We start from the raw sequence: 24,241 nt of genomic DNA on the forward strand, positions 1-24,241 counted from the left end.
GTTTTATGTGCTTTTTGTAAATAAGGTTATGTTTTCTCGTCAAAACACGCAAAAAAATAGGACGGATTTATTGGAGACTGTTAATTCCGAAGAATATGTTAATATTTCACGGAATTCGCATATTGGCTAAATCTTTTGCACTCTAAAAATCGAAATGATTGCGTCTTGTTGCCATTCTTCAGTTAATATTGGGAAATTATAAGTCTAGCCACAAAATTATTTATTGGACACATCATTAAACTTCTAATTTTATAACTAAGCAACGGGGAAATGACATAGCATCTAATAAACTAATTCGTCTTTTCTACAACGCCAACTACTAGAGAGCTTCAATAGAAGATCATCAATTATTGTAACTTGTCCTTCTTATTTATACATTGTCATCTAATTTACTAACTCGGCCACATTTTTCCAAAAACGTTTTTCTTGGCTCGTTTTTTTTTGATGGTAGAATTTAATTTGGATTCGTTTTATTTAGCATATTGTCATTTATAACCTACAATTAAAAAACATTGTATTAAAAATTGAAGTTAGTGACGAAAATGAATTGCTGCAAAACCGACTCCACGTAGTCTTGTCTGCCCTACCCCTAGAGTGCAATTCAAAACCGCGTAGGCGCGGAGTGGCGAGGCGGCCCGGTGATGAGCGTGAAAACCATCTGCGACGATAAGCTCGCATGGGACCGCCGGAGCCACGCAGCGCCGGAGCCGTGACAGAAGCCATGCTTGCTGCATGTTGCATGCTTACTTCCATGCTGGGTCAATTAATATGAGATTTGTTAAATTTTAAACAAAAAACTCAGTACGAGTTAAAAAATTAGAAGCTAAATAAATATTTTTATGATGTCAATTAATAGTATTTAAGAAGTTTACTGTTAGAATGCATGCTACAAATTTAGGTGCTAAAAAATAACTATCATGCTGTGTTGTATTTAGAGTGGAAGATAACTCGTGGCTAAGATAGTGTTATTTAGATGCTCGACGCTTTATTAATTGTGGCTGACTTAGTAATTTAGAAGGCAATATACATTTTTGGGGGCGAATAATGATATTAAAAAGAAGCCTGTTTAATTAGCACCCGTTAATATTCTCCGCAGAAAGGCAACATACTTACTAGTTAATGTAACAAGAATAACTATGTAGCAGAAGGTGGCAAAGTCTCCAAGAATTAGGTCAAATGTCTGGAAATAAATGGAGGCAATGAATCACCTGCATCTTACAAATATGGCCTTGTAGCTTGTAAGTTAGGTTATAAAGTCATTATGTGAAGGAATTTTATTATGATTCATTATTATGATGAGATTTTGAAGACAAGAAGAAATAAAATACACACGTCATGAAGTAATATTAATATGCTTAGGTTGATAGGACCACATAGTACATTCTATATAGCATGAGTGTAGGTATTTTTATATTCTACAAATTTTCATCCCTCTCTTGGTCAATTACAATATGCTCAATGCTTTTCCTTGGAATTTGATTAAGCATTTCAACGCATTAAGATAGAACTTCTGTAAGCGAATAAAACTATTCTAATTAATTTCTCAATTGATTAGATGGAAAAGTGTCTATAGAAAATCTTAATCAGATCAGTCGTTTTACCGAGCGGAAGAGAAAAACAGTTATTTTCGTTATTTTTTCTAAGTTAATTAAAGACTATGTTTTATGAGAAAATCAAATCTGTTAAACCAGATAGTTCTACAATCTAAAATACCCCAACACATATTAGAAGCTAAAATATATCGCTTCCAACCCGTGCACTCATATTTCAACCCTTCGAAGATCCAATAAAAATACCTATCGTCTGAAAGCCTTTAAAAATTTCATCGACCGTACACCTCTGGAGGCACCCATTTTGTAGGGGAACTGGGGGAATGGGGGACACTCCCCCTTTTACGGCGAAGTGAAAGACATTACTCTTAGATGCGTCTGGATTTATGTGTATCGAGAACGTTCCTTGATACATATTTGTATGTGGAATTGTGGAGCAATTTAAATTTAATTTGAGAGTTCATATTGTTACCGCTGCGGGCTTATGCTGTCCTGGTAATGAGTGATGATGCCTCGTTAGTCTCTTGAATTGTGTCTCATTTGTTTGGTAAAAATAACCGAATTATGTAGATGACAATAATAAATTTTTGTAATTAGAAAATTAAGCTTTGTATGTGCACGTAAATGTTATGATTTTTGTATACGCAAACTTACGTATTTCAGCTATTACATTCCCAATCACAAACACATTTGAATTGGGAGATGCTTTGTTGCTATCCATATTTATAAACAAATCACAATTTATCTTGTTGATTGGTATAAATGCTTGATTTGCCAAAATTCTCCATACATTTAGCAAAATGATTTCTTTGAATTGAATCACTTCAAATCAATATTAAAATACAAATTATTGGTGAACACTCAATTACGTTAGCAGTTCGAAGAGAAACTCCCAAACCATTCAATTAGTCTAATTGAACAACAAATAACTACAAAATGATAAAGCAAACAAACTATTTGCTATTTGGTCAATTGTTCATACATTTAAATGAATATAGTTCGGCCATTCAGAGAATGCGTTCCTGACACGTCGCGATTGAACTGACGACGTAACTTTGCAATGGCGTTGCAGTTACGATAAAAATATTTTTGCTGGTTGTTTACCGTTTTAACAATTGAGGAGCATTAAAACAACATTATTATATCAATAATCAATGAATGTTATTACGTCGTCAGTTCAATCGCGACGTGTCAGGAACGCATTCTCTGAATGGCCGAACAGGTGGAAATGTGGGTGATCGATGAATTACCGAATAACCAAATATCGCGGTTTTAAGAATGGAACGGTTTCAAAATATCGATTTTACTCGTATTTCGTTTGGTGCTATTAACTATGTATAGAGAAATTGTGTGTAATGTGGATATATTAAATTATGAACTTATCAATAGGTATTAACCAATAATGTCGTAAGTCAAAAATCAATAAAAAAGATTTGTGTTATTATCTAAAGAAACTGTTTTATTTATATTGTTTCTAAAGTTAGAGAGAAAAGTATTTCTTCAGTTCAACTTAATTGTCGACCATAAGAATGACTTCCACCCATATATCATACCATCATAAATATAGAAGTTTAAGCTAAGTTATAAGAGTAAACTAAAACACTCTTCCAATACCATACTAACAAGACTTCAAAAACCGCGGTATTCCAATGACACACGTCAGAACTACCGATGAGTCATAAAACCTCAGTTTTTGTTCACATCCCGATCTCACACATTCATACACTAATGAGGTTTTCATTCAGCACCATCGTAAGTGCTGTTGGCAAATATAATTGCATACACGTGACGACTATGGGACGCAGCAAAGTGCATTAGACTGTGATAAAAAATGCTCTTGCATTTGAAAAAGCATATGTGACGTTGGAATTTTAGATTGAGTTCACATTCTGGGCGTCTATATTTTTTACTTCTTTTAGGTAGAAATTACATAGAGTAATCTTTAGGATTAAAAAGAAAGCAAAGGTGATCGTTTTAATTGTTTCCAAAAAAAAACTGTATGTATGACGATACAACATGTATCGAAGGTCCTTAGGTGTAGCATTATTGAATATCATTCATTCGTGACAAACTACATCGAAAAGTACATCATCTAAATCACTTTTTTTGTGTTATGATTATTGTTATAATATTATAAAAAGTTAAACAGACGTCAGATCCGTGTTAAAAATGTTGTATCCGATTTTTTTTCTTAAACATACTTAAAACGCCGTGTATATTTTTCGTTATAACACTGCTAAAGTTTCTCTTTCAGATATACTGCACGGTCACAGAAACAGTGAGGTCCCTTAACAGCTCTTTAGCAAGTAAACTCCTGACTCCTGTGTATGAGTTAGGTGTTGTTCCTCAAATATATCTTCAAGTCTGTCGAGTGCAGTTTGTTTCTAACTCTCTGAAGCTATCATAAGTTTACGTGGATGTATGAAAGGGACTGGGTTAGTGAAATGTATAACTATCAAGAGTGTTGGTTTATTTATTATTATCTTTGATATTTAAGCAAATTATCTATGATAGATATCTTGAGATTTTTATGCACTCTCTACTATCCTTACTAGTTCTTAGTTTTATTTTTGACGTTATCTAAATCGATTTAAATGAAAATTGGAACGCTCTTTCCTTCTGCTAGACCTTAAAACCTTCCTTAAAAAGGATAACAGAAAAATAAGGTTTTAATTATTTGTAATAATTTTACGGTGTGGAGTCGGGAACAAAGGTTATTGCAGACAGATTTCAGTAGTCTAATAAACTTTATTTCAAACTACATAAGATTCACACTACCCCATCCCTCACTGACCTCCAGTAAACTTAATATAAAAAGCCCACAAAAGGGCCACACCTAGGCCAAAGTCCTCGCATTTCTTGCGTCATTCGATCTCTTCAAAGGGACAGCTATAGATATTCAAAATTAACTTCGATTCAATGGACCCGACGCGGTCCTTTGGGCCAAAATAAAAATTCACCCTTTAATCGGATCCCAGGTATTTTTGGGCCTTAGGCTTTTGATGTTATATTAAACAAAGTGTAAGAATCTTGTTTATTAGTGGACGGGGTTTTGCAGGTAATTTGAGCAGGAACTATGTCCTCTTCTTGTTTAATTACATTACGTGATAAAACATTTGAATAATTTCCTTGGAACTCTAATTGTTTTGCCTTTTTTTGGCTTTGTTGAAGGTAAACTTTAGAAAATAATACTGTGTTCTTAATCCTCAAAATTGTCGCGTTTGCGAAAGAATTCCAATGACTTTTTAATTCATTACTTATTTCGTACTTAAATTAACGTAAAAACGTACACAGTACGCGTTATTTTGTACTTTTCACTCTATAACTCCTATCGTGATTCCCCTAGATTCATCGATCTCACAGCAACAAAAATACGAACACAACTAAACAGAGAACAATCTTCCCCAAGTTTGTTCAGGCAAAAACAAACATAAGTGCTGAAATTTCATTTAACTTCAGGAACCGTTAACTCAAAACTACATAGAAGGCAAATTACATCCACAATGAACGGAGATGCCTGCTAAGTGCATTTCTGACAAAGATGGATGATCCTGACTTGCGATCTTGCCGCCCCCTACAAATTTATTGGGGAAACTCTCACAGATCCGATAGGAATGTATGAGAAAAGTTCGTTTGAACATCTGCGGTGACATTCAAGGACAAGTAAGGGCACTAGGAAAGTTTATTTGTATTTATTACCTTTTTCTCTTACAAGGAAAGACAAAAGATTAGTATCAATTTGAGTCAGTGAAAGCTGTTATTTAGAAAGTTTTTTGCTCCTAAGTTCTTTAGAGCTGTAACCGTGGCTACGCGGCGTAGTACTGTTGCTACGCGCGTAGTCGCAAGGTTACGTAGTCGTGTACATTCGACTGCGAGGACGCAGTTATGAATTTCTGTGTATGCGCTTTTACTAGCATACACACAATAGATTTACAATCTTTAGTGGATGGAAATAAGGTTAATTTTGCGCTGTCGATGCTGAAAGGGTCTGTGCTTTGAATCGAGTGCAGCGTAAACCGTATTTTAATGTGATTTTGGTGGGTCACTTTGAGCGAATGTTTCCTTTGCTTGCTTGGACAGAACCCAATAGTCTTCACAGAGAACAGAACGGTGCTCCTATGCTAAACCTCAAATTACCTTACACATAGTATTACATATAATATGTACTACGTGATATCTAGAATCAAAATTGGAAATTCAATTTGAATAGAAAATAAGCTATTGCATTTTGATATAAAAATAAACTGGTTAAGTACTGCATTTTAAACATTATTGTTACTTCCCAGCAACAAACATTTCACCTACAAAACATTTCACCTATAAAAGCCTTTTATATTATAATTTAGAAATATATATTTTTTACAAAACAGACATAAAATTGCTCAACGCATACATATTACGTAACAAATACGGTTGAAATAACTCTATAACTCCCATTGACAAGTCAGTTTCGACCATTCTGCATTTTACGGCCTATATTTCAGGCTATCGATTTGTTAGGCTGGCTCGTAAAAAATAACTTTGTGCCGACATCGGACGTAATACATTTATCCCTTCGAAGTATTGGTGCCGTGTCGGACTTGACGATAAATGTCGGTTAAGGGGGTACCAGACTACCACAGTCCACACATTGACTTAGAGTTTTACTTTAGTTTGTAAAGAACAGGCAAGCTTTTTCGATGAGTTGTTGTAGATGTGTGGTAGTGTGTGATCCGCTTGTTTTAATGTAGACTGTTTAGGCAATTGTAACCTACACACTAAGTGTATAACGAAGCGAAGGAGTATTTTATTTGTTTGCTTTCATGCGCTAGTCTGATTTGAAAAAAATATTTCACTGTTAGGTAACTCATGAAAACTCACACCTGCTTGTTACCCGGGTGCACAAAGTAGCTCCTATTGAATATGGGAGAAAAACTAGTGTTAAAAGTGACTAAAAAATCAGCCTGAATTTATGTTCATTTTCATTGTTCGTTTTTTGATATTGACCTGTAAAACAATTCATAATTTCAGTGCAATCATTTATGGATTTCCATATTTCTTTAATGGATTTCAATACAACAACACAATCCATTAAAAAACCAACAGTACATAAAAGCGCTTCCATCACAATTAAGCGTAAATATTTACAGCGCTGTTTCCGCTGAATTTTAATGCCATGTTCATGATCAATGACAGAATCATGGAGAACAAAATGACTAGCGGAGGTACCATAACGAAAATTCCCCTAAGAAAGTAGCGCGCCAGTGCATGTGTGCGAGGGACGAGGAACGTTAGCTCTGCGTCCTTACACACCTTCTATGGAACTCACCTATTATTTTCAAAATAAAATCACGAATCAATCAAGAGTAATCTTTGACAGATTGGTTTTGAATTGACAAGGAACCCGAACGCTTCGTTACTTCTAGTAACAGAAATCACCCACCGTATGTTTCATTGACCTACAAGGAGGCGCCTGACCTATCTTCCTTTTGGCACCTCCACTATCTTTCCTTCCTCCATGGACGGAATACATGTGCTGTGATCACGTGTTTGTCAGCGTGACGTCATCAAATATGGCTGTTGTCACGCTATTACGGTCGTGTATATGCTGTTGAAAAATATAAGTTAATGATAGATTAATAGGTATAGTTGTTGCTCTCATTTATTTAGTGAATTCCAAAATATTCAATGGGATAAAAGGTAGTTAATCTAAATTGTAGCCAACACAGAAATCCATAGCCATATTTACGTCCCTGAATTAAGATAATTTGCACTGACTATTTAGACCTACAAGCATATTACCCTTGTTGAGACTCATCATCTACCCAGCATTTTCTTTAAATGCAACCAAGTACAACACAATTTACATTACCAATTACCATCAAAACCCCTTACTGCATCCGAATCGAGTTACCGAAACAGCGATCACACACTTCAGCTACACTAGAACACAGGTTAGTTCGCTCAAGGACAAAGCAAACACCACAATGCTGCCTTTGTTATTAAACGCGTCCACGGGAAATTAACCCATTGTGTGTCACGGCGGCTGAGCGCTAATCGTGACACGTCACGTTTTGTTTACCTGACACTCATGTTTGTGCTGTATGAAGAGGTAGAAGATATTAGCAATTGCGGTAGTTTCATAGTGTGTTACCAAATAATAAGTATGCAGGCGACAATTAAGTAAAAAGTGGCTTTATTAAAAGTGTCTAGGGTAAATTAACCCATTGTGTGTCACGGCGGCTGAGCGCTAATCGTGACACGTCACGTTTTGTTTACCTGACACTCATGTTTGTGCTGTTGTGTTGGTGCTTGCTGAAGACTGTTAGTGTCAGTTAGTTATCTAATAGTTAATGCTACCTAACAAAAAAGGTTTTAGGCTATTTGTTTACCCATTGAAATCGGTTTAGTAGTTACAAATGCAACGTGAAGAAAATCTAAAATGTAAGCTCTCTCAGGTCAGCTGACCAGCATATAACAACGGATACGACGAACAAAATAAATAATCCACACACATGTATCTTTATCACAGTAGTCTACCTTCCTACACATATACACCACAAACTCTATAATAACACCATAATCACCGCTAATTACAACGATAGTTTGTACAAATAGTATAATTGGAGTGCTTAACAACACGCTATGCTCGTGAGGGGCCCATAACCGTCCCATTGAGTCTTTGTCACGCTCTTAGAGAGCTAGTTTACGTACTTAAAGTACCTTAATTGGCGTGACAGACGATATTTTGTATACCTGCGTAATAGTAATTATATCTATAGTGTAGTAATTATTGCTGTAGTGTAATTTTGTGTTTTGTGTAGGTGGAAATGGAGAATTGAGTGGGTTGTAACCGTGTTTACTGGGTGTAATGATGGGATAGAAGATTAGTGTATGTTATAATTTAATCTTGCGGGATGTCCAAGTTTTGATGATAGGTAGGCGGTGTCCTTTATTGAGCTTACTCGGAGTAAAGTGATTGCTTTGTTTTCATAAGAAGCCTTCCTTAAAGTATTTTGACCTAAATAAAAATAATAGTTTTCTCATAAAATTACAAAGTACAAATAAACAGACACGCGGGTTTTAAAACGAGAAATTAAGTCAATGCAAAAACGAAAAGCGATTAAAACTTTATTCGAAAACTAGGTTAGTAGTGGAAATATGAATGAACCAATAATCAAGCAATTACCGAGACTAAGCTTTCTGGTCAAAGTTTTAATTAAGCACCGAGTCCCTTAGCGATTCGATGTAATAAAAAATAATCGATTCTCATAAAAGCTTCATAATTTTTAATCACCGCTTTTGTATTTTAAAATTTCGAATACTAAACTTGTCGATTTTAAATCGATCAATATCGTTTGAAGAGTCTCGAAAGTTGGCCGCTGAAATGGCTGATGCATCATCGAGCATCGAGCACGAATCGAGAGCTCGAGATTACCGATTCTCACACTCGATATATCGAGGGCCTCCCGGGAATTTCGTGAAGATTATATTCCATTGAGAAGGGTTCGTGTTGTATATAAACTAAGCCGCATTTGTGTGGGTCGTTGCGATTTTCTAATATACTTCGAACCGTTTTCTAATCGGAATCGTTTTAGTCGTATATTCTAGAAACAAAAAATCTAGGCTTGAAGGGTTGCGGGTACTGTTCTAATATGTCTAGTTTTTGTTTTTATATTTTCTTTGTACACGACTTTTGTAAGGATATTTTTTCTTCGAATGATGAAGAAATTAATCGCATTAACAAGTGTATTTCTTTTGATGTATATTATGTGTGGAGGCATGTAAATAGCTATTGCAGTAGTATATTACAGTCATTATATTATTATATTTTTTGTTAGTCTGTAAGCCTTATTTCTTTAATGTAATAAATAAATAAACAAATAGTATAAATCTGACGTTATTATAACTCGTTTATAACACAAGGTTTCATAGTAAAATTAGTTCAGAATAATGTGTACTATAAATGATTCCATGGCACGTGTAACCACTCTGCATAACAAACAACAAAGTTTAAGAAAACTCGGTTTATCCACAAGTCAATTTCGCGGTAACAGCAGCACACAATACTATTGTTACTACTTGCTTTCACAGTAACAGTTTCCGATAATATCGGATAAGGATACCAGGGGATCAGGAAATAGGTGTTGGTCACAGATGGGACGAATGTTATCACGGAGCTAGGCTCCCACTTAAAGGGTAGCTGAAAGGTTTCCCAAGGGAGTGAGAACGTCATTTCAGGCTGGAAGACGTGCCTTTGGAGATGCTATAGGTTTTTCAACGAGTAGTAGGTACAAGGGTTGCATGGTAAAAAGGGGCTGATTTTTATAGGGGATGGTGTGATACCACCTATGTATGGCACTGTTTCGCACACAAATGTTTCTCATGGTCTACTCGCTCTTGTAACAAATTGTAGGCGAATTTTGTGCGCGAACATATAAATTAAGATATAGTAATGAAGCGAATGGTATCCAAAACTAGTAGTTCGCAAAACCATAAAACATAGCATAGTCTTCATTAAATACCTCCCACCCGCATCCACTTTAACTAAACTCCAAAAGAGATCAATTTTGATAAGGAGCGAAAAAAATATACATAAACTGTGTGAAAAGAAATCTAATTTTGAGAAGGATGTATATTTTTCTCCGCAAAGAGAATCCCTTCAGTTAGAAGTAGAACGCGTATTGGTTTTTTATCTGAAAACATTCGAAAAATAGGTCTCAATGTTTTTTATCCGTCTGTTTTTTGCTTATCTCGAAAGAGAGATGAATGCGAAATGAATTTCCGCGTGATTCATAATGCACACGTTTGTGAAAAAATATATTTTTTGTTACGGTTTTATTTTCAATGGAATAAGGAAAGAATGCGTTATTTTATCGTACCTACTCGCTTCACAGAACATAAAGGCGGTACTATAGATTAAATTAAAAAGGTGAATAGAAATTATTTCTCCACGAATTTTCCTGGTGTCATGTCTGGGTGTACTTTATTGTCTTGATAAAAATTTAATAAATCTATTATTTTTAACACATCGTCTTCTTATGGCAAAAATGCAGATTAAAATCCGTTACGTTTTGAAAGATTGCCTAAGATTGATCTTCTAAAGGTTAGAAAACAAATTAGGTAAATATAGGAACGATACTCTTTTTACGACCATGTGTCAAGTTGATAAAGTTCCTATACCCATCAAAAATCACAACCTTAATATCACCTTCAAACATACATTCAGAAAAACATATCACTAACAGTAGGTAAAATTTGCCACCAGTCCCTCAGTCACGCACACAAAAATCAAGCATTGAAAAACTTTCCATAAAGAAAAACATGTTTACCACCGACGTTTTCCTTAACTTTCTCGACAAAGCTATTTATTGGTAACAGAAAAATATACGAGAGATATTTCCAAGTATCAAGTGTGTAACATGGTTAGGATAAATCTGAAGATATCGACAGATAACCAAATTCAATAACATGATGTCAATGTTATACTGTTTCATATTTGGCGGGGAAAATGGGGTGTTCGCTTATGTGACTTGTCGAAGGTTTATCTTTAAGCAATATAAGCAATAAGGTTATGCTTTTTTGAATCCGCGAAAATAATGGAAAAGCATCCATGGTGATAGGATGATATGTTATTATTTAACAGGATTTTGTAACCCACTTATCTGTTGATTTGCTTACAAGACATACTTGGAATTTGGAAAAAAGACCCATACCAGAAACGACAAATTCATATCTCTAGTAAGCAATATCTATACATATAATAAAATGATAGGAAAGTCAAAACTGTACATTGAATATTTTTTAAAAAGAATACTTGGGGGGTGATCTATTATCGATTCTGAACCCAAATATATAGTTTTTAGAATTTTTGTCTGTTTGTCTGTTTGTCTGTATGTTTGGTCTCACTGAACTCGAAAAGTACTGCATAGATTTAAATCAAATTTTGCATGAATATTACCTGGGAGCCTGTTCAACATATAGGATATATATTATCACGCTATCACCTACGGGGGATGAGCAATGAACGATAATTTCTGTTAACGTTTCTGCAACAGCGGGTGCAATAATGACACATATTTGAATGTTGAACTTTGTAAGTTTATCGGCCTATTATCTATCTTTACATAGAAAATAACGCTTTTATAAGTAACTTGAGCAAAAAACTGAATTTAAAGAAATGATATCCTAAAATTATAGATGAAGAAAATCATGCAGAAACAGATGTGCCATAAAACTGGTAGTAGGTAAAATATCAATGAAAATAGACTTCACTTTGTCATGGTATGTTCTTACTTTCAAGAAAAAAATATATGACTACTTGTGTATTTTGCTACTATAAAAACACTACAAGAAATATCAGCGCATCATCAGGGACATTTTTATAATTCTTTCACCATTAGAAAGCTACATTATCTGCGAGTAACATAGGGTATATTTTATCCCGGTGCGGGCAGTAGTTCCCATGGGAAGCGGTACCCACGTCCCGAAGAAATTATGAACTTCCCCACATTCTTAAAAAGTCTACATATGTTGTTCTGACATAATATAAGCTATACCTCTCATAAACATGAATATCCATTCATTTCATCCAATAACAAACATGCATCACACTGAAAGTGCATTCTTCTTCTTGGCGAGTCGATGGCAACTTAAATTTTGGAGGCCCAATATTTCGCTACGCATACGGCATTGTCAGTAGCGTTGTAAAGGTCCTCCACTATGCAGCTGTCGGGGCATAGTGGACAGCATAGAAGGAAAGAAAGTGAAAGTGCATTGCGAGTCTAAGATTTTATTATTATAAAAAAAAACATTGTAATTAATATTCAAACATCCTTAAAAATAAGTTCCTGGTTTTAATATATTACATTATTTTGAATTCACTTACATATAAATAGAAGGTCCTTATTAATATACTTTTTGAGTAATAAAGAATGTAGGCAAAATACGACCGAAAACATTGTGTCACTTCTAAAATTAACATCAATGGGAATAACTACCTGTCACAATACGTCAACAAGATGTCAACAGAAGACAAGAGTTCGTTCGTTCTGAAAACGTACAAATTACGCGTCGCAGGCCAGAGACATACTTGCTTTCAACTCCTGATCACAAATCATCGAGCTAAGAATTATATCACAAATACACCGTTTACAATTACGAACAGTCACAGTCAGACCCACGGACTGAGTCTAAAAAAACATCTTTTATATAGCTACGTTTATATCATTTATATTATTCAGTTACTAAGACAGAATTACTATCAAACGTGTTTTTGCTAAATGTTCTATTAGTTTTTGCAAACATACATTCCCAACTCTGATCTCATGGAGGTGGCGCCCGGATCTCACCACTGTGCGGACTGTGCGACCTATCGCACCCGGCCCCGGTTTAAACTATGATCTGGAGCGAGAAGAAATGGGATGACAAAGAATGAGGCGGCGGAGCGACTGAAAATTCCCAACTCTCATTCCAGCCACTGCGGTAAGACACCACGAAAGCCGGATGTCGAGAGACGACTCCCGGCCACCGTAGGCGTGAGCGATTAGTTTTGAGTGGGTCATCGACCTTCCGGCTTCTGGGAGACCCGTTATTTCACGCGCCCCTCGAGGAGATTCAGCAAACCCCTGTGAGGCCCACTAGGGCCAAAGCCTGACACTCCCTCACACTGCTCAAACTGATGGCTGAGAATTACGTAACTTTCCAGGATGCCATGCAACGTGTTTCAAATGCCCAGGCCTTTGGGAGCTTGGTAATCCTTTTCTCCACCTTAACTTGAGTTTTGTGGTACATGAACAAATTAGAATAGTAATGAATTAGGTCATCATCATCACGTATTTACCAACTCTTAATGTTCATCATGCACACCCGCTTCTCTAACTTTATTGAAGGATCACTAAAATTGTTTCAGTTAGTTTAACTACGCTACTATAGCCCGTTGTCAAACCTTTTAATATCAATTCTGTAGAAGTGTGAATATCGAATGTGTAGTATATCGAATTTCCGTTTGTGCATTGCACAAAAACCATCGTTATGATTTTCGAGAAGTCAAAAGAGTCGGCTGGCTAAGAATTATATTCATCGTTGGTTAATTGAATACATTTTCAGAAACCACAATAGCAGTAGGAATCAAAGCGAATGATCGCTTCATAGAGCTCTGATTTTCTCGAGGCGATCAAGTCAGTTCATATTCATATTCATATTTATTTGCATACCATAAAGTTATAAAGATGTTACAAGGGGCTTAAAGCTAGGTACATATTATGGACCCTGTTAGGGTACAGCAAAAGAAGGCTAGAAAGTCTAATTACAGTAGTAGATGCAATAGTAGATTAGGAAAACACAAGTTATTCATTCGACTATCTTTTTATCGTCAAGGTATGCTTTGACGCTATAGTAGCATTTGGAGAAGTTTTTTCAATTTGTTTGCAAATATATGTGTCTTTTTTTTTCTTCTGGTTCTGGTCTGTTCGCTCATCAGATCTTTGAAAGCGGTTCGATGATAATATACTGTTGTCCTGTTTACCTACGTGTGACACATAATATGGTATTTAAACGTCCTCCGCAAGAGAGCGAACGTTTGTGCTATTTATAAAGACGAAATTTTACCGTTGTGCAGTAGTGACGCACAGTATACACAGCACTTATGTTTCTTCTGATCTGCTGGCTCCACCAAGAAATGACAAATTGCGAGCGTACATTTTGAAAATCTTGGAAGAACTGCAGGCTTCAAGTGCCAACACACGAATTGGACTTACTCTCTCGGACGTATACTTTACCTGATCGTGAACTAATGCAAACATTTCGGTGGAATTCCAACATAACATAGTGAGTGAGTGCACAGAAAATCCCCAAAATACAAGTAGTGAAACTATGCGCTTGCCTGATGACTCAGTCATCAACCACCCAGCTATTCCTCAATTGTGTGGGTGTTGGCTTCCAGTCAAACCGAATCTTTTTGAGTACCAATGTTTACTTGGAGTGCCTATCTGATCTCTTCAACCCAGTGAACTAGACACCGCGTTATCCGTGGTAAGTAAAACTGTTTGACAGACTTTCTGGCTCCTGATTTGTCGCAGCTGCTGCAGAAAATGTACAAATGACAACTTTGTCAGACCTTTGTTTTATGTGAGAATTACGTAATAATTTTCCAAATCGGTTGACTAGATCCAGAGATTTCCTCAACGTCACAAACTTTACTTCTTTTGTTTAGATAAATAGTCACACACCGTCGACACCACCTTGATTGATCAACCCGTGCTGCTGCTAAGTGGTAATCCTAATTATATTGTTATGTAAATGAATACACCTACCCCACCTATAAGTAGTATTTTGACAATTCCAAATTGCCCACGCAGACGAAGTCGCGGGCAACAGCTAGTTAGGTTAATAAAATCCCACTTAACCTTGTTTAAATATTAGATAAGGATTTAAATTATCTTGTACTACTTTCAAATAAACACTTTCTGTAATCGCTCATTAAAATTGCAATCTCGAATTGGCAATATGTATAATTTATATTGCAATACCCACTCAGATCTTATGAATATTAAATCCCATATTTTTCCAATAACAAATGCTTTGTTGCCTGAATATGAAAATGAAGCCGTAAACTTATTTTATTGGTCAATTTATTGAGTATTTATCACTAAATATATTAATGGAAGTGATTTAGATGGAATTTTTATTCCCGTCAATAATTTTGGAACATGAATGTGGGCTATCTCTTTCGCGTTCATCTTCCACTATTGTTCGTCGCTTAGTGACACTTTCAACATCAATTCCTTTCATATGATATCTCGTGTTGGCTAAACACTGTGATGAAGATATATTATTCATTGACAGCGAACCTATTCACAAAGCAGAGACATTCTCTGACAACCCTCAGATCCGATACTATCAGTTCTACCGTCCCTCGCGATGTCCATTATAGTCTCAGGAAGGACGTGTCAGTGAGCGAGACAGCATTATACCCGTGTCTAACGACTGTAAGGGAGAGACATGTATCATTGTGTTGCGTTTCGATTGTTAGAACTTTGTATGCAGAAAGGAAACTCCTTTTATGTCTGCGCGCCTAGTACAACGTGTTGGTTTTACGATATACTATTTCGCTCTGTTTTTTTCTATTTTTACGTCATATTTATTTGTGCTGAAAGATTTTTCTTTACGTTATTTGACACCTGCGTTTCAGTTTAGTGAGGTTTGTAAGATTTTCTTTATATGGAACTTTCAACTTACTGTTGCGTCTGCTATGTACTTGAGCAGTCATTCTCTTACTTGTTTAGTTTTCTAAAGAATCAAAATTTTATCACAGTCTTTCACGCAAAAAATTCGGGACCGATAGAAAGATAAACAGATAGTCTAAAGCCTGAAAAAGGACATGGGTTACTATGTATTTACCCGGTTTCAGGAAGTAGGTACTTTTGGACGCACTACATAAATAAATAACAGTAAAGCCATGCAAGTTTATATGAGCAATGCATTCCAGTCTAGTTTTATATAAAACTTAATTTACTGGATACAATGTAATCTTTTTATAGCTAAGATTTTACAAACAGAGAAATTCTGTGGTTTGTAGAATTCCCGGGACTTGTATTTATTGAAAATTTTATTGTATTGAAAAATGTTGATTTATTTATCGCCACATGTGTATTTGTAAAAAGTCGTGGTGGCCTAGTGGGCAAAGAACCAACCTCTCGAGTATGAGGGCGCGGGTTCGATTCCAGGTCAGGCAAGTAGCAATGCAACTTTTCTAAGTTTGTATGTACTTTCTAAGTATATCTTAGACACCAATGACTATGTTTCGGATGGCACGTTAAACTGTAGGTCCCGGCTGTCATTGAACATCCTTGGCAGTCGTTACGGGTAGTCAGAAGCCAGTAAGTTCAGACTTACTGGCTTGACTGGACTGGACTGGAGACTGGAAGCCGACCCCAACATAGTTGGGAAAAAGCTCGGAGGATGATGATGATGTGTATTTGCAAATATCGATATATTTTTGTTTAGTAATAGTATTTTACATAGAGCGACTGCCTGTTTGACCTCCTCAACCCAGTCACTTTAGCAACACGATACCCCTTGATAAGTCTGGTAGTCAGATTTCTATCTTCACAAGACCAATAAAAAAAAGCTTTATAATCCTTTTTCAAAATAGCTATCATGGATTTGAAATAAGAATCTCGCGATACTACAAAAGGCTCTATCCTAATGGTTGAGGTTCAGTTTCATAGAAGCAATTACCGTTTGACCTTCGCGTTCTAAAGGAGATATGTTTTCAAAGAAGAAATAGGGTTTTATTGTTCTTTTGACATGGTGAAATGAGGTTGGGACAAGTAAATAGAGGTGAGGTTTTAGACTTGTATAAACTTCAAAAAGAATTTTTAGTAAAATTTTCTGCCATATAAACATAAGATTCATTAGGTCCATAACTCACAATATAAATAGATTATACCATTATTTATATGAAAGCACTACCATGACGAAAGCAATGCATTACCCACTTAATAAGTTTCCGTAACAACATAATATGGCACTCGAGAAAAATCTTAAACAACGAATTAGGTTAACGCACGTCAACTTTATCAATTTATCCGGGTGACGGGCACCGCGCCCATTATCCGGGCCCGGCTGCCACATGTTACCCCAACCCGGGCGGGGGGAGGGAACAGCCCTCCGGAAAATGTACAAGCTCCTACCGTACACTATTTATGACGGCGCTTTCTTTCTCAATAAGTTAACATTAACTACCCCGCTAAAGCAATTCCAATTGTATTCACCAACAAAAGACCTAAAAATCCTACAGCACGAAGTACCACTTACTACCTTTTACAAAATAAAACAATCCCGGTTGTACTCTCAACAATCAAATATCAACTTACAGTTAACGAGGGAAGATTCATAATCGCTTGGAGCTTTTCGTGTAGTGTTAACGTTTCGGATCGTGCCTTTCGAGATGAATCCGCGAGAGTACTTATTACGAAGCTCCTATTTCGCGAGATCTGTTTATTTCTCGATATACAAGCGATTTACATTCGTATTGGTAAGGTGCTTAAAAATATTTTGGCGTGCAACTGTGATGGCGTTTATCCTGTTTTGGATTGCATTGGCTCTGTTTTTCAGTGAGACTGAAATCGTTTTTCGGATAAGACGATTCATCTAAATGTTTTTTGCATCTTTGTTTTCCATTGTTTTGTGTTGTATTGTTGAAGTCTCAAGTTTGGTGACCCGTTTGGTCTTTTAGTGGGTTATTGTTCAACATTGTTGGTGTTATGTTGCTGTCACAGAATAATAGATTTATTATTTACTAGGGTTAAATTAAACAATATGACCGTCGAAGTTTCACCTCTCATAAGCTGCGGATTATATCTTCAATGGTGTTAAATTAATAATTATTTCAGAGAGAGAAAGAGAGAGAGAGGCTAGTCCTATTCTTGGTTGAAAGTTGTAAGTTTTTTGCCTCTAAGGCTTTAGTTTTTTGTTTTTGTGAGAAAGGTTCTATGGAAGTGATAAGCCTTTTCTTTTTTTTCGCTTTAGAGCCCCCGCACACTACCTACTGTGTTATTGTACTATGACTATTACGAATTGCTGAAACGCTATTATCTCATTGTATTTAGATAAAAAGTACGTCTAGCTTTCAGGGTGGTACTGAGTTAATTACGCATTAGAATAACGTTAGATAGAAAATTCTAGACATGTATTATCCTGGTAAATACAGTAACTCTTTCTAGAGGCAAATGTATCTACGGAACACCGTTGTTTTAACTTTATTGACATTGACTAGCTGTTGCCCGCGACTTCGTCTGCGTGGGCAATTTGGAATTGTCAAAATACTACTTATGCCGTAGCGTAGGTGTATTCTTTTACATAACAATATAATTAGGATTACCACTTAGCAGCAGCACGGGTTGATCAATCAAGGTTTTGGAAAATTATTACGTAATTCTCACATAAAACAAAGGTCTGACAAAGTTGTCATTTGTACATTTTCTGCAGCAGCTGCGACAAATCAGGAGCCAGAAAGTCTGTCAAACAGTTTTACTTACCACGGATAACGCGGTGTCTAGTTCACTGGGTTGAAGAGATCAGATAGGCACTCCAAGTAAACATTGGTACTCAAAAAGATTCGGTTTGACTGGAAGCCAACACCCACACAATTGAGGAATAGCTGGGTGGTTGATGACTGAGTCATCAGGCAAGCGCATAGTTTCACTACTTGTATTTTGGGGATTTTCTGTGCACTCACTCACTATGTTATGTTGGAATTCCACCGAAATGTTTGCATTAGTTCACGATCAGGTAAAGTATACGTCCGAGAGAGTAAGTCCAATTCGTGTGTTGGCACTTGAAGCCTGCAGTTCTTCCAAGATTTTCAAAATGTACGCTCGCAATTTGTCATTTCTTGGTGGAGCCAGCAGATCAGAAGAAACATAAGTGCTGTGTATACTGTGCGTCACTACTGCACAACGGTAAAATTTCGTCTTTATAAATAGCACAAACGTTCGCTCTCTTGCGGAGGACGTTTAAATACCATATTATGTGTCACACGTAGGTAAACAGGACAACAGTATATTATCATCGAACCGCTTTCAAAGATCTGATGAGCGAACAGACCAGAACCAGAAGAAAAAAAAAGACACATATATTTGCAAACAAATTGAAAAAACTTCTCCTAAGCAAATGCTACTATAGCGTCAAAGAATACCTTGACGATAAAAAGATAGTCGAATGAATAACTTGTGTTTTCCTAATCTACTATTGCATCTACTACTGTAATTAGACTTTCTAGCCTTCTTTTGCTGTGCCCTAACAGGGTCCATAATATGTACCTAGCTTTAAGCCCCTTGTAACATCTTTATAACTTTATGGTATGCAAATAAATATGAATATGAATATGAACTGACTTGATCGCCTCGAGAAAATCAGAGCTCTATGAAGCGATCATTCGCTTTGATTCCTACTGCTATTGTGGTTTCTGAAAATGTATTCAATTAACCAACGATGAATATAATTCTTAGCCAGCCGACTCTTTTGACTTCTCGAAAATCATAACGATGGTTTTTGTGCAATGCACAAACGGAAATTCGATATACTACACATTCGATATTCACACTTCTACAGAATTGATATTAAAAGGTTTGACAACGGGCTATAGTAGCGTAGTTAAACTAACTGAAACAATTTTAGTGATCCTTCAATAAAGTTAGAGAAGCGGGTGTGCATGATGAACATTAAGAGTTGGTAAATACGTGATGATGATGACCTAATTCATTACTATTCTAATTTGTTCATGTACCACAAAACTCAAGTTAAGGTGGAGAAAAGGATTACCAAGCTCCCAAAGGTCTGGGCATTTGAAACACGTTGCATGGCATCCTGGAAAGTTACGTAATTCTCAGCCATCAGTTTGAGCAGTGTGAGGGAGTGTCAGGCTTTGGCCCTAGTGGGCCTCACAGGGGTTTGCTGAATCTCCTCGAGGGGCGCGTGAAATAACGGGTCTCCCAGAAGCCGGAAGGTCGATGACCCACTCAAAACTAATCGCTCACGCCTACGGTGGCCGGGAGTCGTCTCTCGACATCCGGCTTTCGTGGTGTCTTACCGCAGTGGCTGGAATGAGAGTTGGGAATTTTCAGTCGCTCCGCCGCCTCATTCTTTGTCATCCCATTTCTTCTCGCTCCAGATCATGGTTTAAACCGGGGCCGGGTGCGATAGGTCGCACAGTCCGCACAGTGGTGAGATCCGGGCGCCACCTCCATGAGATCAGAGTTGGGAATGTATGTTTGCAAAAACTAATAGAACATTTAGCAAAAACACGTTTGATAGTAATTCTGTCTTAGTAACTGAATAATATAAATGATATAAACGTAGCTATATAAAAGATGTTTTTTTTGACTCAGTCCGTGGGTCTGACTGTGACTGTTCGTAATTGTAAACGGTGTATTTGTGATATAATTCTTAGCTCGATGATTTGTGATCAGGAGTTGAAAGCAAGTATGTCTCTGGCCTGCGACGCGTAATTTGTACGTTTTCAGAACGAACGAACTCTTGTCTTCTGTTGACATCTTGTTGACGTATTGTGACAGGTAGTTAGTTATTCCCATTGATGTTAATTTTAGAAGTGACACAATGTTTTCGGTCATATTTTGCCTACATTCTTTATTACTCAAAAAGTATATTAATAAGGACCTTCTATTTATATGTAAGTGAATTCAAAATAATGTAATATATTAAAACCAGGAACTTATTTTTAAGGATGTTTGAATATTAATTACAATGTTTTTTTTATAATAATAAAATCTTAGACTCGCAATGCACTTTCAGTGTGATGCATGTTTGTTATTGGATGAGATGAATGGATATTCATGTTTATGAGAGGTATAGCTTATATTATGTCAGAACAACATATGTAGACTTTTTAAGAATGTGGGGAAGTTCATAATTTCTTCGGGACGTGGGTACCGCTTCCCATGGGAACTACTGCCCGCACCGGGATAAAATATACCCTATGTTACTCGTAGATAATGTAGCTTTCTAATGGTGAAAGAATTATAAAAATGTCCCTGATGATGCGCTGATATTTCTTGTAGTGTTTTTACAGTAGCAAAATACACAAGTTGTCATATATTTTTTTCTTGAAAGTAAGAACATACCATGACAAAGTGAAGTCTGTTTTCATTGATATTTTACCTACTACCAGTTTTATGGCACATCTGTTTCTGCATGATTTTCTTCATCTATAATTTTAGGATATCATTTCTTTAAATTCAGTTTTTTGCTCAAGTTACTTATAAAAGCGTTATTTTCTATGTAAAGATAGATAATAGGCCGATAAACTTACAAAGTTCAACATTCAAATATGTGTCATTATTGCACCCGCTGTTGCAGAAACGTTAACAGAAATTATCGTTCATTGCTCATCCCCCGTAGGTGATAGCGTGATAATATATATCCTATATGTTGAACAGGCTCCCAGGTAATATTCATGCAAAATTTGATTTAAATCTATGCAGTACTTTTCGAGTTCAGTGAGACCAAACATACAGACAAACAGACAAACAGACAAACAGACAAAAATTCTAAAAACTATATATTTGGGTTCAGAATCGATAATAGATCACCCCCCAAGTATTCTTTTTAAAAAATATTCAATGTACAGTTTTGACTTTCCTATCATTTTATTATATGTATAGATTGTGGGCGTTTCAAAAGAGCATCCTCTGTAAACTACAATCATACTATTACATTCTTAGATCCTTGAATAAACTTTACTATAACAACTAAACGATGTAATCCTATCCTCATGATATCTTATACATATACTGTAGCGCGTGGCGCGCTAGGGACCGGGGATCTTCAGGATATTTCAATGAAAACATTAAATAGGAACTTTAATTTTACGTTTATTGACTGATGGCAGAGAAGTGACAACTTCAATATAAAAACCTATTCTATTTCTAACATATTTAAATGGTAGTTCAGCCAGGGACCAAACAACGAATATAGACTAAAAGGTTTCTAAGTGTTCTACAATACCTATCATATGGGTACATACATATGTCACTTGTAATCAAATCAATTCTTCTTCTTATCAACAAGCCCTAGTGTCAGAGTTTTCTCAAATCTGACTGCATCTAACATGGGATTCTAACAAATCAATGTAATGTACATATTACAGGCGGATCACTTAGTAGGTACTATGTCTTCATGTTTGTTCGGCATATGCAGAGTGTGTAATATCTCATCTTTGTCATAATACCTAAGTGTTGTGTAAGCATACAGAAGTACCGAAGTGCTGATGCGATGTAGACGTGATAGTGTCTGACACACACGATATGCTTACGCCACGACTGCGTGTGTGAAGGTCCTTAATCACAACTCGCGTATGCTTATGTCTCTTACACATTGGATAGTAATATAGTTTGGATTGAACCAGATTAAAAAAAGAGATGTCATTTTTTTGCCCTACACCATACGACGTCTAATATGTTCTTACTATCTCTTCCCCACGGTTACACATTCATCCTGTGAAAAATATTTCCCGCACTGTTACAAAAAGTAGTATGTTCTTTCTAAGCATTTATGACACTACTTTTTAACTTTCATTTAAATCAGTTTCAGCATTAAGGGCCTTATCATACTAGCGGTTTGCCAGCGTCTTCAAAGCGGAACGGACGCGCAACGAATACGTTACGGGCGCGCAACGAACACGCCGCGCATGCGCAGCGAATTCATTGCGGACGCGCAACAAATTCGTCGCGAAAAGCAGTGTTTTATTCATTTGCAAGAAAACACAAAGTAGTCGCTCTCTTCCATTCGATTATTGTTTGAATCCATTTTGTTACTGAGTGTATTGTACGTCGTTACTTTGCTACAAACACGCGACGAAAACGTTGCGAATTTGCCGTATGTCCTCGACGTCTTCGCTGAGCAACCGCAGCGTGTTCGCGTCGCATTCGCTATTCGCCCGCTCCGCTTTGGAGACGCTTGCAATCCGCTAGTATGATAAGGCCCTAAAGCATGACCGACAGACAGACATAATTTTTTTCACATTAATTATATTACTATTTTTTTAATGGAAGTGGTATCTACCCTTTGATTGCAATTGGAACCGTGGAGAAAAGCTAGTAATCTTATCAAAACACAACAAAAAAATCTAATTAACCCATAAAAACATACTAAAAGCCGAATTACCAACACAGACAACTCGACCGCACATTGGGTGCAATACAAAATCCAATTGGCCCAACTCAATTAAATGGCCGCGACAGTTTTAGTGGCGTTCCAAACTGTAAATAACTAGTCAAGTGTCACAGACAAATGAAACTTGCACTGTGGACCAATCTGCACTAGGTAGCGTACAAAATAACGTAAACTTATTTTGAGTGCAGCCCGTGAAGTCGTGAGTAAATATCGGCCGCACGGGTCCATTGATGGTAAGATTAAGCAACGGTGAAGTCAGTCCGTGGATGGGGTGGCCATCTTGTCATTGCGAGGTCTTATAAACTGCTCGATAAACTGCAGGACCCAGCTGTCAATTGAACATTTTTGCCGGTCGTAAGGATAGTCAGAAGCCAGAAAGTCTGACAACGTGTCTTACCAACCCAGGTTGGATAGCTGGTTGACGAGGTCAGATAGGTCGACGCTCCTTGTAAAGCACTGCTGCTAAGCTGCATAGTTAAGAAAAGGCTAATGACGGGTAGTCAGAAGCCAAATCGACTGACAACCTGTATTACTAAGAGCTATCTTATTGCCCAAGTACATACCTGGGCAAGCCGATAATCCTTGGTAAGTCAGTCACCCCTTCTATAGGGCGTTCCTATCAGAGTCATAAAAATACGGAAATGAAAGATGAATTTTATTACTGTTACCGTTACATTTTTACCAGGAAACCATAGTTTTCTTCCTATTTTTATTGTTATACACGAGGGTAACAAATAGAACTTTGTTTTATGATGTTATTTTTTTATATAAATGTCTACCGATGAATTCTATCATTCCTATCTCGCACTAGTTTATACCCATTGTGTTTGCGGTGTTATTTTAGCAAAGATGGCAATAGTTCATTTTGCTGAAATAATTCATTTCATGAGTTGAGGCCTATTATAAAATATTTTGTTTCAAAACCAGTTTCATTTCTTTGAGGGCTGTGTTTTCAATCGCTAGATATGCAGATATGTAATTCATATCTGAAGAATATGTTTGACGGTTTGAAAGCT

General features: G+C 36.5%; 1 protein-coding gene across 1 annotated transcript in view; it reads left to right on the top strand.

The window, feature by feature from the left end:
• LOC124633815 (muscarinic acetylcholine receptor DM1) overlaps window positions 1-24,241 on the top strand; it is a 54,062-nt gene that overhangs the window by 15,290 nt on the left and 14,531 nt on the right. The gene's annotated exons all lie outside the window — the stretch shown is intronic.

The sequence above is a fragment of the Helicoverpa zea genome, chromosome 10 (assembly GCF_022581195.2).
Source record: "Helicoverpa zea isolate HzStark_Cry1AcR chromosome 10, ilHelZeax1.1, whole genome shotgun sequence".
Lineage (NCBI taxonomy): Eukaryota > Metazoa > Arthropoda > Insecta > Lepidoptera > Noctuidae > Helicoverpa > Helicoverpa zea.